This window comes from Lonchura striata, chromosome 5 (genome assembly GCF_050655825.1).
Source record: "Lonchura striata isolate lonStrDom1 chromosome 5, ASM5065582v1, whole genome shotgun sequence".
Classification (NCBI taxonomy): Eukaryota; Metazoa; Chordata; class Aves; order Passeriformes; family Estrildidae; genus Lonchura; species Lonchura striata.
In genome coordinates, this window is record NC_140707.1 from 55,853,125 (window position 1) to 55,870,802 (window position 17,678).

Consider the following 17,678-nt stretch of genomic DNA (forward strand, 5'->3'; position numbering starts at 1 on the left):
TGAAGAGAGGAGCAGGTTGTCCTGATCCCCAGATCCTACTCAGCTAAATCATCTTCCAAAGTACTTAATAATTTTTTTCAGTCAAGAGCTGCATTAACACCAGAGAGTTAATATGTATAAAAGTAGTAGTCCAAATAATTCCAGAGATAATAAATAAATAGCCTAATCTGAAGAGGATTTCAGTTTCTTTTTCAAGGCATAGTGATCATACTCTCTAAATAAGTAGAAGAATTCTGCAAGGATTAATTTCTCAAATCTATGCAACTGAGAATCTGAATTATTTACACTGTAAAGGGAGTTTTGATGGAAGCCCAAATTTCCATTACATAAAGGGTTTATACAAATAGTTTTCTACTGCTTGGCTGTGCAGGTGGCTTTCTGGTCACAGAGAGAAAGAGATTGTGTCCCAGGCATCTTTCTGGGAAAAGCTGTGAGAAGCTCAGAGAAAAGAATTACAAACAATCCTTAATCTCTGCAGCTGTGATCGTGTTAATGTGTCTTACATGATGTTTACAGTAAGGTTGTTTACCAAATGCCTGTCTTGTTAATTAGCCAATCATGTGAAATGTTTTAATTAAATGACCAATCAGGCCCACCTGTAGCAAACTACGATCTAAAAGGAGACAGCTGAATAAAGGAGAGGCTTTTTGCTTTTTATGCCTTTTGATTGATGGAGTCCATATTTCAGCCTATACCTTTGGTAACACTTGGCCCTTATCTCTATTGCTGTTTTACACCTTAAGGCAGCTTTTACACCTTAGCTTTCCTTTTCTACCTCATTCCTTAATTTTCTTGAATTCAATTGAGTTTATCACTTCCTCAGGAACTTAAGCTGATTGGGCCAGAAACTGCATTTATGATCTGCTTGACAAAGCAGCACTCTGTTCATGAATAATAAATCAACAGGCAAACTTTGTCAATTTTTGTGAAAATGGGAAGTTTGTGAGCCTTTTTATGTGATCTTAATAGACCATACCTTGCTTTCTGTTCAAAGTATGTGCTGTGATTTTTCCCAACAAGTAAGGCCCTGAACTGCATTTTCCCTGCTCACAGAACATGTTGTTCTTTGAAGCTACGTGGCATGAGACAGCAATATTCCTTTCATTACTTGGTGGTGCTGTACATTTAAAAGTAAATTTATGTTATGCACTAAAAGAAACGCAACACCCAGGTGCTGCATCCCATAATGACATTTTCCATACCAGTTAATTATTGAATTTGTTGCTGTTAAGGTTTTGCCATACTGAAATGGTGGTGAGCAGTGGCCTGCTAGTGCTGTGTCACTAACAAATACCTCATTGCTGCACCCCAGTCAGTCATGACAGCCCTTTCCTGTGCAATAGCAGCACAGCTGATGTTTCAATAGGAACAGAATTAGACTTTAAACATTTCTATTAGTTAATAACTAAAGTTCCTCTTTTCCTGTTTTGCTTTCCTTTTTTCTTCTCTTAGGTGTTCTGTAGGAAATTCAGGTGCCTGAGCTTGAGATATTTTCCTAACACAGTTCTTCTACCAAGAGCAAATTTTTTCCTACCATTCTGATCTTTTTTGTGGGGGGAAGTTGGGAAGAAGAAGGTGTTCTAGGGTTTTTTGGTGGTGTTTTGGGATTATTTTGTTTTGTTTGGTTTTTTTTTTGTTTTGTTTTGTTTTGTTTTTTTTGGGGTTGTTGTTTGTCTTCTTGATTTTGTTTTAAAATGCCATAACAATAAATACATCCTGATACTCTTACTGATTCTGAAAAATGCAGCAGAAAGAAATGAGAGTTCCCCTAATATCAATAGATACACATTAGATTTTTGCGCTGATTTCTAAGGAGATAGATTAAACAATTACTTGGAAGTCCATCTCATCTCTTTTTCTTCCAGAGTAATACAAACCCAGGGCTCATCTGATAAGTAGATCTAATGTAGGATTAAATTAAAAGTATCTGACATTTATCCAGATTAAATCCAAGGTATTTTTAATATGAACAATATGGGGTGGGAGGAGGGGGAAAAAGAGAGAGTTTTTCCTATGAATGATGTGAACTTGCATGTGTACACAGGTTAAATACAGGCTAACACATACCTGGTAATTTGCTATAGAATTCTAAGGTATATTCAAAGGACAATTTGTGCCCATTCACTGCTCAGCTGTTATTTGGCTATGAATGAACTGCAGAAATCAAATCCAAGCTGATATGTGGTCTTCTTTCAGTGCAATTACTTTAACATTTTTCATAGTGTGGAAATGGTCTATTTCTATTGCACTTTTCTCAGTAAGAAAACCTCAAGGCCAACATTTCCCCAAACTCTTTGCCCTGTAGTTACCATTCCTGGCTTTCCTCCTTTTCAGCTGCTGAGCAAGCTACCTCTGGAACTGGAAATACATGTTGCTGATACACTGCTCCTGTTGTTGTTAGCCCTATTAACAAGTGGAATTTTCAGCACAGTGCCTTTCCAGAAATAACACAGCTACACACTAATTTACACTGTGTCAACAATCTCTCAGTGAAAGCTACCTAAGGGGTTTCCAGCACAACAGCTCACTTTGATTTAGAAGTACATACCTTGGACCCAAGCTGCCATCTCATATTCATTCCTCACACAGGGCATAGAAAAACTTTGAAAATCCTTCCTTTATCAGTCTGTGAGTTAGAATCAGCCAGCCTCTCCCTAGGTCTCTCTCAGATGGCACTGCAGCATTGTCTGCTGATGCTGCTCTCTGTGGCAGCTCTTTAGAGCACCACATCATAGTGCTGGGGCATTCTCCTGGCATGCACAAGTATAACATGGGTCTGCATAACTATAAATAGTCTTCAAAGAAGAAGGCTGTGTTCAGTGGGATCCAGAGTCCAAGAAATTGATAGTAACAAAATGATATACCAGTTTCAATACAGGACTTGGAGATGTCTCTTGTATATTGCCAAGGGGGTCTATCAAAACAGTTTGCCAGAAATTAAAGAAATGAAAATATCCCTGCATCTAGAAACATACTGAAAGGCTAACAGGACTTTGAGAGATCTCTCCTTGGTTAGTACATATTTTAGATTTATGCTCGACAACAGAAAGAAAACATTCTAAGAAAATGAATAGAGCCCCAACTATTGATCAGTAAGAGTGTTGAGTAGCTGCAACAACATTCACGTTAAAAGAAGGATGGTAGAATTGCCATCATGAGAAACTTCTTACAGTATGAGGTCTAAATTACGTGAGACTCCACTTTTCACTAGCATAAGCATTTGGGCAGGATGTAGAAGATGAGCTCAATTACAGCTGAAATTTTTAAAAAATAGGCCTATCAAAAACCATTACATACACTTAGTTTCAAGGAAGGATTTGGTACTGGCAGATCCTTCGACAGCTATAAATGTGATTTCTCTAGTCTCTCTATATTAGACAGAAATGGTTTTGCTGATTCCACAACAAAACACAAACCCCATGTGTCCCTTAGATTTTTTAATCTTCCAGTAGTTTCCCTAGAGGTGATATCCAAATGCTTCTAATCAAGCTTTTAAAGGCATTTCTGCTTCAGCCCAAAGAAAGTGAACCAGCTTTAATCAACACTATTAGTCACTTCCTACACTTATTGAAGGCTCAGTAAGCACTTTGTCTCACAAATTTCCCTTACCATGTTATTTGGGTCTCAGCATGGGGTGTTTTTAAATTACCATACAAAGCCAACAAGAGCAGTGTAGAAAGACTTCCCATATACAGGGGTCCAAATAGGTTGCAAAACATTTTAATTATATTTATGATTTAGGGAATAGTTCTGTTTCTACATCTCCTATTCTCCTAAACTAAAGGAAGCACTTCTGTATCGTAATAATGGTCATGAGGTTATCCAAGCAAAGAAGTAATCAGTAACCTACAGCTCCCTTAGCCATGATGTCACTTACCTTGATTTCCAGCATCTGCTATGCTCTTTGCTCCTGTTTCTCTCCCTAAGGGGACCTCTATCATGAACCAAATTTTAAAATTAAATCAATTTAAATTAGCCATTAAGAAGTCGCTAACACTTTCCATAGCAGATGCATCATGCATAGATGATTTTGGAAAACTTAACAATTTAAAATATGCATTGTGTTCAAACATATGCAAGCCCAGATTCCTTCCAGTAGATTTATTTCCAGCTGTAAGCACATGAAAATTCTGAGACTATGAAGTAAATTCTAAATGGATGTTGCTAAAATCCTTGCCTTTGCAAGAGTTGCTTTCCACCTGGATGTCCCTCAGCACAAATGGTTCTTCTTCCATTGTGTTTTTGGAACAGTAAAAACTATGCAGGATTCTTTGCTGGATATGCAGTTATTTTGCAGGCAAATTTTACAGGATGCACATGATACAGTATTCATTAAAACAAAAAATGTATTAACTATTGCTAAAATATGTGGCACTTCTAGAACAGAAAGTACATTAAAAAGTAATTTTTCCTATTTTTAGAGAACTATAATAGTGTGGTATAGTTTTGTATTAAGAAATTGGCACAGATTAATACAACTTTTTAATGAAAAATTTGTACAACCCAATAGGTTTTAATTTTCTTTTCAGTGCATTACAAAGAGTGTCCCCTTATATTAAAAAAGCAGTATGAACAGACACTTCTGTGTTGGCATACAGGGAGAAATCAACCAATATCTTTTGATTTCTTCTTCTGTTAAGCCCTCAATTTTTTAAATTGCTGCCTGAGATCACCTGAGATGTATATGAGAAACTACAATATATAGCAATGCTAATTTATAGACCCATTTATGTATAAATTAAAGTTAATTTTATTATCACAATAAACATAGGTTACCTACATCCACCAGCTCTCTACATTTGTCTTCAGATCTCCTGGAGATGCAACTTAAAAGCAACAAGCATATTTCTGTTTTATTTCCAGCTGAGGCTCCAAAACAATCAAAATAAAGCCAAGTTCACCAAACTCACCCAAAGACTTTTATGACACTTCTCTAATGTTCTCTTTTACCACAAAATAATTGCCAACCTTTCTTTCCATACAGACACAGGATACTTGCACTCATTTGGATTCCATTACCTGCATGTTCAACAGTGCAGGAGTGTATCATTCATATGGAGCAGGAATTGGTAAAGATCACAACTGCCCTTGTAACTGCTCCAAAGGAAGTTTTGTAAGTGACTGCTGCACTTGTGACATTCAGTATACAGGGACACTGAGCCACCTTGGCACATCAGTCCAAAAAGCACCAAAAGACATCAACAGAAGATATTCATATGGCTCACACCCTAGTATCCCATCATTTATAGAACTGTTGTATATGAATATTCTTCATTTAATAAAATGCATAAACAGAGCTAGGAGGAATTAAATCTATTCCAGTGATTGAGGAAATCTCAGTACACAGGTTTTTGTGTTTTCTCTGCTCCAGTAAAACTGTGCCTAAGTCCCTTGTCAAAGAGTAAACAACTTTCCAGAGAATGGATAGTAGTTTCACATAGTTCTTCTCAGCCTAATTTGCCACCTGTAGTATTCCCAAAAGTGCTAGATTTGGATTCACTGCCCTCTCAGGAGAATTTGGTCCCTGCAATTCTCATAACATTGCCTGTTCTGTTTTTAGAAATTTGCTCCTTGTCAGTGTGTGCTGTGCCTACTTCATGTGTCATTCTCATCAGGGGCTAAAGATGAACATGGTCTCTCTTTTAGATAATGGAGCTTATCATCCACATGCTCTTCTTTGTACCAACGCAAACAGAATTCAAAGAAAGAGACATCTAAAAGGATGTTTCCCTTTACCACTTATTTCATTAATCCATCTCTGTTTTACCTAAATCTTACAGCTTTATATTGCTGAATTTCTGCTCCAGTTGATCTCAGATCAGTCAATACATTTATGAGCTGAATACAGTGTCAGCCATCAAGATGGAGTTCACTCTTGTTTGCAGAGGCAAACATGGAACTGGTCATCCCAAACCTTTGGAATACACCACCACAAATGCTACCTTCATTTGTTAGCATCCACTTACTTGAATAGGCCTCACATTTTAGGAAGTGAAGAGATGCCATAATATATAATGAGACACCAGAATTGTAGAAGAAATATTTCATTGATATTTATTGTTAACAAGAGAATACCTGTCCTCTCTGTGCAAATAGTATATTCAATGCTAAAGTAGAATTTTTATCAAGTTCAGAACACAGTTGATACTCTCTCCCTTGACAAACCTTCTCTTGAGCATATGTTTGATTTGCTTCTTGATAGCCTATAACATATGGTTTATTTTGCCTTGACATCTTCAATGCTTAATGCTGACATAAGAAATATCAGGGCAATATTACAGTGAACCTTTCAGTACAGATATGAGTACATAGTGGCCTGATGAGAGAATTAGTATTTGGTAGAATGTGGTGTTTATGGATATCACATCTTTTATTCAAATAAAAACAGGCCAATGGGAAATATAACCTACAAAGAGTGCAATTCTTGTTTCTTCTATGACTTAGTACTTCAAAGGAGGCAGGCAGACAGATAAACAACTCAGGCAATGCCCTGGCTGAATTCCACAGCCCTTTGGAGACACAGGGAAAGTTGCATGTTTCCCTCTTTACCCACCATTACTATAAACAATATACTAATCACTTCCAGGTAGAGCACCACCACAGTCAATTGAATCCAGTGGAGCTCATGGATCACACTGCTTAAATCATGTTGAGAAGAGTTAGGCTTTATCTCTGATCTTTCCAGTTCAAACATTTTAAAAGGGGCGTTGCTTTGCAAACACACAATTCAAGAAGTTATGAAATGAGAAATAATTTAAAACACCCCAAGACAGCAATGGCATTTGAATGCTATGATGTCTTACTGGATGTGACCCTTTTGTAACTAAACTGAAACAGGTTTTCATGAAAATAAAATATATAACGATTGAGATGCATTAAAGAACACTGCCATATGAATCCAAAACTGATCATAACCAGAAGTATCATTTTAAAATGTGGTCTAGCATCTGAGCTCTCACTTGAAACAGGCAGAAAGCCATCTGGCACCAGACATTAGCCAGCACCATTCTCTTTCAGCTTCAGCCAGGCATAAAGAATTTTAAATCAGAACTGTCTTTTGTCACAGCCGTGGAGTCCAGCTGTGTGTCACCACCAGGCTTTCTCATTTTCCATATATCTAATTGAGAAATCTCACAGGCTAGAAAGTGAGATGCAAGCAGAAAAAATGTTGCCTCTCTGGCTTTGGCATTTTGGTGGAAAAATAGAAACACTTTTGGTCAATGAACGCCACACCTATTTTGCCATAATCTATCAACACTTAGAATGACAGAATTGCAGGGCTCAGAAGGAAGATGAACGTATATTTGTTTCCTTCAGTATGTTATTTACTGTATTAAATCATTATAATAATCTCTCTTGTAATGCCTGGTGCGTGGTAGGCTGTGTCACAAAAGCACAAAAAAAAATCTAATTTTAATTGATTTGGTTTATTTTGTTTTTTAAACAAGGTTGTCTCAACTTTAGCAACTGACAGTGTTTTTAGAAACATACCTCATGGTTCACAGGCACTACCAGAGGCTCAACACATTTGACACAATCAACTGGATTCTTATATAGCCTACACTTGGGTGTACCACTGTAATTTATTTCCCTCCTTCTGAAAGTCTTCAAAATGGACCCTGAAGTTCTGGGTGCAGATTAAGGTCACAGCACACTAGACTTCAGCACTTTCTTAAAGCAAATATTTTACTAAGCCTCATATAGATTTAAGATATCTAATGGATGGGGGCCTAAATTTTCAGATAATAAAATAGAAAACAGAATTACAGTCACTGCAAAGACTTTGTACAGTGATTATTTGGGTTTGATTTTTGGTTTTGGTTCTTTTAGAACAACCTCTCCTGCATCTTCTGTCAAGTCAATTGAAACAGAACCTAGAGTTTTTAACAATGAAAAAAAAAAAAAAAAGAACCAGAGACAACACCATTCTATGCAATATCTGTTTAACTCCACCATTCTACTTCATGTCTGCTGAGCTCCTAGATTTGTTTCATTTGATACTTTTATTTTATCTTATTTTTCATCATATCATATTTTAAATGAAATGTTGTTTTGGCTTCAGAATGAAATATTAATGAATATTGTGGTATAAAAATGTAAAAAAAAATAGCTTACATCTCCAAAGTAAATTATCCCTTCAAGTATAAGAAAATTAAATGCTTCAATGTTTTCAGGAATCTCTTTTTTTCCTCCCAACTGTTATTCAAAGGTAACTGAAATCAAATACATTTTTTAATAGATTGAAATTTTCCATTTGTATCTGAAATATAGTCCAAATCTGGTTACATAATTATTTAGAAAAGGCACAACTGTAAGCATGTAAATTTATTATTTTAACATATTATATCACTATTTTGTGTGGAATTGTATTAGTCAGGGTAAGAAATATATTTTACTTATACATCATTTCTCTACTTATTGGGTTTCACAACTGCACACATCTGCTTCACGTATGGATTGAAACCACAAAGAAAACCTAATGCCAGTTGTGAAAATTTTTTCACAGTGTTTTGAATGCATATGAAACAGAAAAGAAGGGATTTTTCTCCCAAAACTTCTGGTTTATAGCTGCAGGCAGCCAAACAGTGAAGTTTGACAAATTTAGATTAGAAATTAGCAAAAAATTAATTACTGGAAGAATGCAATTTTGATGAAGACTGGTTGTCTTCCAAAAAAAAGCAGAGTAGAAATCAAGCCATGCCCGAGTGCTTAAAACAGAATGTATTTGAATACATCATTTAAGCTGTATTGTTAGTACTTGAAGTACAGGATTCCTTTGTTTATCCCAATAAATTTAACATTTCTTTCTTTTAATACTTCTCTTTCTATTCCTTTGCCTCCTCCACAGTTTTTCAGGTGCTTGGATTTGTATGCTTGACATATCCTACACAGTTTATTCACTACATTTTTTATATGAAATTCCATCCCTTCAAAAAGGGGCATTATTACTGAATGCATATCAACTAAAAATGAAGCTTTGAATTAGAAGATTTTCAATATAAAATATGAGAATGTTTTATAAAAATGAAGCCTATTGCAAATTAATACAATGTATATCAGTTTCAGACCTGAAGCAGCTATAAAGTTGTCAGCATGGCTTTCACTGAAACCAAGAAATTCTCATTGCTGACATTTCTTTGACTTTGGTATTGCTCTAAAACCTATTAACAGGTCCTTTTTAAATTAATTAATTAAAACAATTTTCACTGGAACTCTCATATTACTTCTAAATTCACATGAAGGAAGAAGAATAGTAATGGTTTTCAATGTAGTCAAGTTTCTTTTTGGATGTGTAATTCGAATTGGTCAGTTTACAGAAGCTTCACACATGTAGAAAGTTTAAAAAGTTGTTTGTTAAATTCTTTGGTTATAATTCTTTTAAAAATCCTATTATGTTTGGTTACACAAGACTGCATTTAATATACTTAAAGATGCAGTACTCCTTAGCTGTGACATATTTATGGGCTGTGCATTAAGAAGTTTATAAAATAAGCAGTATATTCTCAGTGTCAAACAGTTCTCAATGAAGACAATTATTCATTCTGTCTGTTTGTAATTAGGTATGAGATAATTTATGATTATGAAGATAAGTGAGCAATTTTTTTTTAGAATACTGAATTTTCTTACAGAAATGTTCCCATAATATAGCCAGAGCTCATAAATTACTCACCTTATATTTCAGTCAGATTTCTTGTGGAATTAATAGACATATGGATTCTATCTCAATAGTGTGGGTCAAAAATAATGAACAGGATGCAGACTATCAAGAGATTCTCCATAACTTGATGAAAATAAATCCAGGCTTGACATTGACTGATCTGGGACTGGCAAGTGATGGAACTGATATTATCTGTTCCCCTTAGAAAAATTGTGAGGTCAGAACATCAAAAGCTTCTTCTTAGATAAGGATTCATAGGTTGAATGCTTATCTTTTTTATAGCCAGTTTTATCTGCAAGCCGAGTGGAAACCTTTCATGATCAGACTCTCTTCTAAGATTTCTATTGAAATTTCACACAGTACACATGTCCTACAAAAATAGCCTCTGTCATTGCATTATAAGTCTTTGGTGACAACAAAAAGATGCACAGTAAAAGGTTTTATTCTTACCATAAAATGAAAGAAACTTGGAGTTTAAGAGAAGTTTAGTTTAGTTAATACATATATTTTTAATTAACTCTTTATACACACTAGTGCAGTTAAGCTCTCTGTATAAGGCCAGATATTGAAATACTATGGGCAGAGAGATTCACAGAGATTCTGGAAAATAAAGCTAAGTGAGAGGATGCTTCTCCTATTTTACCTTTCTCCCAGTCCATAGAAAGGGTGATCTCAGCTATGTTCCACATATTTACAGACAAAGAAAGAGGCAGCCTGAAAGACCATTTCAGATCCTGCCTCCCTGCAAAGCCCTGCAGATGGTCCCAGCCAGACATCCTTGTGCAACAGTAGCCAAAACCACACAAATAAGGAGCAAATAAGAACAAAGTAGATCCTAAAAAGCTCCAGAGAAAAACTCACCACACAGCTAAAATATGGCATAAATTTCTTAATGTTTTTCAGAGGTATTTTACATTTAGATTAAATCTCTGAAAGAAATTACCATTATTAAGCTATTTGTCTTCCATGCACATGCGACGTATCTAAAATAATTAAAGTTTTAACAGATTTTTCTGCTACTCAAAAAAAAAAAATAATATCAATATTAAAGTCACTGATCTAGGGGAAAAAGGAGTCACCTTTGACATTAAAATAAATCTCAGAAATTTCACCTAAAATGTAAGCCATTTTTGCTGTAAAATTACCAGTTTCAAAAAAGAGGGGGTGGAAATGTATGTGCTTCTTCAACCATGACAATAGTGTTGCTACTTCATTCTCATAATGTTATGGGACCCCAGGCAGCTCCCAGCCTCATCCTGGAATGATGGCATATTTCATGATTATGTCCAACTCTGGCAGATAAGAGCATTTATATGCTAATAACAGCAATATGTGTAGCTCTAGAATTTCACCATAAGCAGTGAAGCTTTTAATCACAATAAGCCTTATGGGCCCAATTTATCTACTTTTTAAAAATATATATATTATAATACCTACATAGGTGTTCCAAAATGTATTTCCTTTGCAACAACTTTTAGGGCCCTGTAAAAGAAGAAATGAATGGGAAATGATACCTCAGAGGACTGTATTATTAATAAGGGGTGGATTATGCTTAACTTCTTCAAATCACAAGAGAAAATGGAAGCTGCGTCATGATGTCTGGGTGGTGTTTGGATAAACGGAGGACAAGAAGCTATGCCAGGATCCCACAGAATCATCTTTCCAGAGGAAGCAATAACACACAGCCACAACTGGAATTTGCACAGGCCATAAAGGAACAAAACCCTCTTTAGCACTCATCATGCTGCCTGCAAAACTGGTTTGGTCTGTTTCTACCAGTAACTATTAGGAGTATTCCTTTTTTATAGTTGACAGCCCTGTGTATCCAGGTGGTCTCACTGTTTCAATTATATGTTCAGTCAGGTCCCATCTGGCACAGAAACCCTCTTGCAATTTTGCCATCACGCTGCTCAGGGCTGACTTCAAGAGCACAACAGCAATTTGAGCTTCCCACTATCAGGACTGCTGGACAGTGGCTTGCACTGGGGAAAAAACCTGAAAGAAAGATAGAAAATTGGAATTGACTTCACTTCATCTTTTGTAGATAAACCACTCAATTTCAGTGAACTTATGTGACATCTCACCTCTCTCCATTAAGTGCCTAAGGATGCTGTGTCCAGCACCCCAGGATAGCTAACAGTTTGAAGTGCTCCCTGTCTTCTTTAACTCATCTGCTGCAGGAGTGCTTCAGGTCACTGTTAGGTCATAACATCTGTGATCCGAGACGGGATTTTTCACACAGCTGTATGGAGGGCAAAAATATTTCAGAAATTAAAAATGTTGTAGGATGCTTTGGAGTTAGAATGATTCTGAAATTATTTTACAACTTTCAACAGACCAGATCTCAGTTTTGCAAATTTTTTTCTAATTTAATAATGTACACACAACATGAGGTTTGTTACCAGAATTTTTAACAGCATCATAGATACCCTTTCTAACCGAATCTGCTTCCAGTCTTACCACTTCAAAGCAATAACTTTATTTCAGATAAAAAATCTGCCAATATTAAGTGCTAAATTCTTTCCAATACATCAGAGATAAAATACTAAAGTACATGCTTCATTCCCAGAACTAGATAAATGTCAGACACCAAATGCTTATTAAAAAGGTAGGTCACAGATGTCCATGAAATCTTGTTGAATATTCCCCCTTTTGCAGAAATCTAACATTTCTAAAAAGTTTAAAAAACTGTAATATTAAATCCAATCCAAGTTGTTTCCATTAAGCTATTTAAACCAACCTGATCTCACAACACTGCTGGCCCTGCTTGGAGCACCAGGTTGGACTACAGGTCTCCTGAGTACCTCACCACCTGAATTATTTTGTGATCTTATTAAGGTCACCACTTATATCCTAGACAAATACCACTTTTAGTCCATCAGATACAATATTTCATAGAAGCCATTAAACAAATGAATCCTACTGAAAGTTTGCTAAGTTACTTTCAATATGCAAAAAAATGAAAGCATTTTGAAAGGCAAACACAAGAAAGAGAAAATATTGACTTTTGCTCTGAAACATTCATTCACAAATGTGCTGTAAGAATTCTTCATGCCATCTTCTGGGTAAGTTTCAAAAGTATCTTTAATGTCTGGCAGAAATATAAGTAGCAGTTCGGGACTGTTCATGCAAATGTCACAGCTGCACAAAGAATAAAATAAAGAAACCAGACTGCAATGATTTCTTTCTTTTTAACACATGGATCAAATGAAGCATAGCCTGTAATTACATTCCCAGAGAGTAGCACAGATAGCAAAAATTGATATCTATCATTTGGATTATATAGTTGCTAATTCAAATCTCCTCTAGAAAGGATCACCACAGGCAGTGAAAAAAGCTAATACCTGGAGGCTATTATTCTGAGGCAAAGCCTGGTCTTCTCAAAGACCTAATTTTCCTTCATCTCTCTTGACTATGCACAGAAAATCTAGGTCCTGGGAGCTAGGCCATCCTTACAATTTTCCTCTTCGAGCTCTACTAATTAGATAATAAGGTCTCCCCCAACCCTAGAGATTCCACTCCTGGCTCCAGCAGGACCAGCTGGACAGGTGTGCTGTTATTGTCCTCCACACAATTGTTATGTTGACTGGCAAAGGTGGAAACTCCACCTCTCAAAGTTCCTTTAGGGTTAGATATTATGGCTATAGATCAGAGCTGTCTTTAAGACAATCTAGTTCATTCCAAGAATCAATATACTGCCTCACCAATAAAGGTAAAGAAATGAAAAGAATGTTTTTTCCTTCCCTTCCCATCTCTTAGACATAAAATTCAACCTCCTTCAATCTCTTCAGATTCTGAAACTGCATAGCATAAATTGTAATGAAACAAATATGGTATTAGAACAAATTTTTTACATCCATAGATGAGAAGTGACATTAAAAACTGACTCAAGCTACTAAAAGCAGCTATGGCCCAAATATGCAGCTTAGTCTGACTGCCCACTGGCAGCTGAAGCGCCGAGCACAGCTCCCAGTGACCCCTCAGCTCCCACAGCAAAGGGAGAGTCCCGTCTCCAAGGGCTGGGCACATCTGGAAACAGCACACAGCTGCCTTGTTAGTCGGGCTTGCACCACAGCAAAAGCACAGAGAAACCCCCAGAGACCAGCCTAAAATATCAATCACTATCCTCTAACTCCTGCTTCTAAAGCTTTCAGCTACCCTAGTGATTGCAGTGTTGTGAGAATCTGGAAAAAAAAAAAAAACAAAAAAAGTAAGACTTACTATTTATTTTCCAGCTGAACAGCAGGGATAGCAGTGAGGACTACACACTGAAAATGTTCAACAAGTCATTAATGTCATGCTGGAAGATGCTCGGGCACTACAGTGATATAAAGACTACAGAATTTTATATATTCTGTCATAAGATACACAATAAGATACCTTTGACAATTTTTCAGTCCTTAAATCAGCTGTAAGTGCTTGTATAAAATGAGGAAGAATTTGTACTTTTCTGGGTGCAAGCAAAACACTTGGTGTGTAACCACACAGGGTCTTACATATGCAACAACTGTGAAGTATACACAGCTAAATTCTGGTTCTGCTTATTAAATAACTTGGTAGAATTAAATGAGAATTTAAATTACAATCCTCTTCCATTTAATTTCATAATTAGGACACTAAATTTGAACCATTATTTTATGTGAGCAAAGCCAGTGAAATGAAAGGCATCCTTGTTATTTTAAAGAGATAAAATTGTTAAAAATACCCCAAAAGCTTAGAGTAACACAGATTTGGGCTGCTTTTATCATTTTTTCCTTTGACAGAAAGCATTTCATTGGCAGTACTAGAAATAAAACTGTGCTTTCCATAGTCCAAAACAGGTCTTGTTTTCTTTGTAATTTTTGATTTGTTTTATCCAGTGTGAAAATTAATTGTAAATTCCTGATGTGATTTAAATGATCAAGTGTGTGACTTTCAGTGTAACTAAATTGTTTAAATGGTTGCACAGATATGGTTGCACCACAGCAAAATCATAGAGGCATTTGAATTGTTAAGGTTATAAGAGATCATCAGGTCCAACCATTATCATAGTGCCACTGAGTTCAACACCTGTGTTCCCAAGTGCCACCCGCATGATTTTTGAACACTTCCAAGGATCTTGCTTCCACCACTTCTCAGGTAAGTTCCAATGCCTAAAAACCATTTAATTGAAGAAATTTTTTCCTAATATGCAATCTAAACCTTCCCTGGTGCAGCTTGAGGCTGTTTCCCCTTGTCCCTTGTCCCCTGGGCGAGGAGCCGGGGTGCATCCTCCTTTCAGGTGGTCGTGCAGAATGACAAAGTGTCCCGTGAGCTTCCTTTTGTCCAGGCTGAGCGCCCCAGCTCTCAGCTGCTCCAGACAATGCACCAGCTTTGCTGCCCTCCTCAGGACATGCCCCAGTTCCTCAGGGTCAGTCTTGGGGTGAGGAGCCCAAAACTGAGCAGAGGACTGGAGGTTTGGCCTCACCAGGGCCGAGCACAGGCGCTGCTGAGGAGGGGAGGGCAAGCCTGGTTTGGTGCACCTGGCATGCAGCCAGTGCCCATCATCAACCCACCACCAACCATGGTCTTCTCTTCAAAACCATTCATCTTTCTTTCTCCATTTCCAAGTAAAATAAAATAAATAAATAACTGTCCAGCTGTGCTAAAGCCTGAAAACTTTAGCCCAGAAGGAATAAATTTTACCACTACTTAGCAAGTGAATTTGAAATGTTAAAGTAGGAACAGTTTTGCAACATTATCTGCAGTGGTCACTTCTGTTCCCATAATGAGAATTCTAATGATAACACAGCAAATTCTGAATTCTTTCTGCTTGTAAAGATTTGTAATATTACAAATAGAACTAAGCAGAGCACACAGCCAGGTCTCAGCTGCAGGAATGTCTCAGATTAGCCCATTCAAATTACATATATGGAAGACTTAAACTGACTTTTCTCAAAGCAGTGTTTAGGGAAAGGTTTGAATCCTTGCTACTTTTCAGGTTTTTTGTTGTGGGGGGTTTTTTTGGTGTTTTTTTTTGGTTTTTTTTTTTAGATAATTCAGTACTTTCAGAATATTACCTGGTTTGATATTCAGAGCCAGAAAGCAGAGTTTTTCAAGATAAAACTTTCTTTGATGATAACATTTCAAGCCCAAACATTATGCCACTAGCAGAGAGAAAATTTTTATCCCAAAGCCATTTATTTATTTTATATTTTAAGAGATTGCAACCCTTAAGAACTACCGTGCTTATCCTCTCAGAAGCACATACTTGAATGAAAATAGGATGGAATTAAGCAAAATTCAGGGAAGAAGAGCCAGACTCTCCTTTGGTGTAAAGCTGCTGCCAGGGGCCTAAGCTGATATATAGCAGCTGGCAGTTTGGCTTGTGTATTTTTAGTACAAAAAAAAAAAAAAAATCAATGCTTTCAGACTCTGCTTCCATTCTCTTGTGACACAGTGGTATTTAAGAATCTTTCTTTTCAAATGTCTTGTAATTGCCTTTGGTAACTACTAATATGCAAAAGAGAAATGAGAAATAAATCAACAAACTTACTTGTTCAAGCAAAACTTAAGGGCCCAAATAGTCTAGATGACTAAGTGTATTCTTGTGATTTTATGTCCCTGAGGTTGCAGGTGGGAAGACCACTGCAATTACCAACACCCAAAAAAATGTGTCATTGTGGCTTAGGATGAATCAACACCTCCTTGTAAAACTTGTAGAAGTAGATGGTGACTATAATTCCCATCACAATCTTTCATTTTATACCAGAACCTTTCAAAGCCACCATCAACGCACTACAAATCTACATTTATGTTCTAAGTTATGTTTCCATTATCCAGCCTTTCTTATTTATTCTCTCCACATATGTAAAAATTCTGTACAAGTTCTCCTCAAGAAATATTATTTCTTGTTTTGTTAAAGACAGTTTTTCCTCCCTTACAGGCACTTGGAACAATACTGCAGAGTGTTACTTCAGCTTTGTAATTTGGGTACTTCTCTACTGATTCCCTCTTCTATCTCTTCACGGACGTGGCATCTCCCAGCCCATTTCTTCTTTAATTTTGAGTGCTTGTTACATATCAGCCCGTGATCCCAGACTCATTTCCTGCCATGTCATACTTATAACAATACACATTTGTGCCTTGTTTCCCCTCTTCCAGACTGCTCCTCACAGGTGAAGCAGAAATCACCCACCTTTGCAGAGGACTGTTCTTCAAACCCTTCCTCCACCACAAGGGAGGCAATACATTTGCCAGCAAACTGGTGCTATTCAGTAGAGAATATCACTCATACCATTTCAAATGAATCAATTTAACATCAGATTTCTGCTTGTTTTCCTTCTTTAATTACCACAGACTGCACAGAAACAGAGTTTCTTTCACACAGGAGCTCACTGCATGAGCCTTTCCCTCCTGCTTACTGCAGCCCTCCTTCAGATTGCTCCTCGTGGTAAGCAAAGCCACGCAGGCACTCGTGTCAGGCAGTTTTACACTGACCTGATTTTCTATCACTGCTGGACCTTTTGCAGCAGCAGTCTGTGAGCAAGGGACCTGCAGTGACATCAGCAGCAGCTCCTGGCTGGAGACTCAGATCATGGTGGCCTCCACTGCCATTCCAGGAACAGCTCTTCTCTTTTCCTGTGCATCCTTCATGTCTAAGCTAAGCTGTGCAGGTCCTTGCTTCTCATGGAAATAACAGCATGAATTTGTTATATTTCAGCTTGTTGAAAATGTAATAACTTCACCCATAAGCTAAAAAGGAAAAATTGCTCTTAATAGAGAATCCTCGCTTATTAAAGCAAAAAGATAGCCAATCAGTGATAGCCAATCATCCTTGAACTGAGCATTCACGTAAAATTTGCATACATATTTGAACATGTACAAAAGTGGCATCACTCTGCTTTTCTAACTGGTACTGTGCCTTCAATATCACATGAGGATCAGTACGCTTATTGAAATGTGGTGGATATATTCTTTCCCCATCTCAGGGAACAAGAGCATGAGAAATAAAGTAATCTGTGCTAAATTTATTCCTCAAATTAACACATATTTGCCTTGA

At 36.9% G+C, this 17,678-nt stretch overlaps 1 long non-coding RNA gene across 1 annotated transcript; it reads right to left on the reverse strand.

Annotated features, from left to right (window-relative positions):
• Positions 1 to 10,533: 10,533 nt before the first annotated feature.
• On the reverse strand, positions 10,534 to 13,180 carry LOC146767385 (uncharacterized). The gene is made up of 2 exons (XR_014955727.1): positions 11,743 to 13,180; positions 10,534 to 11,653 (listed from the first exon to the last, which is right to left on the reverse strand). It is a non-coding gene; the product is annotated as an uncharacterized LOC146767385 (long non-coding RNA).
• Between the last annotated feature and the right edge of the window lie 4,498 nt (positions 13,181 to 17,678).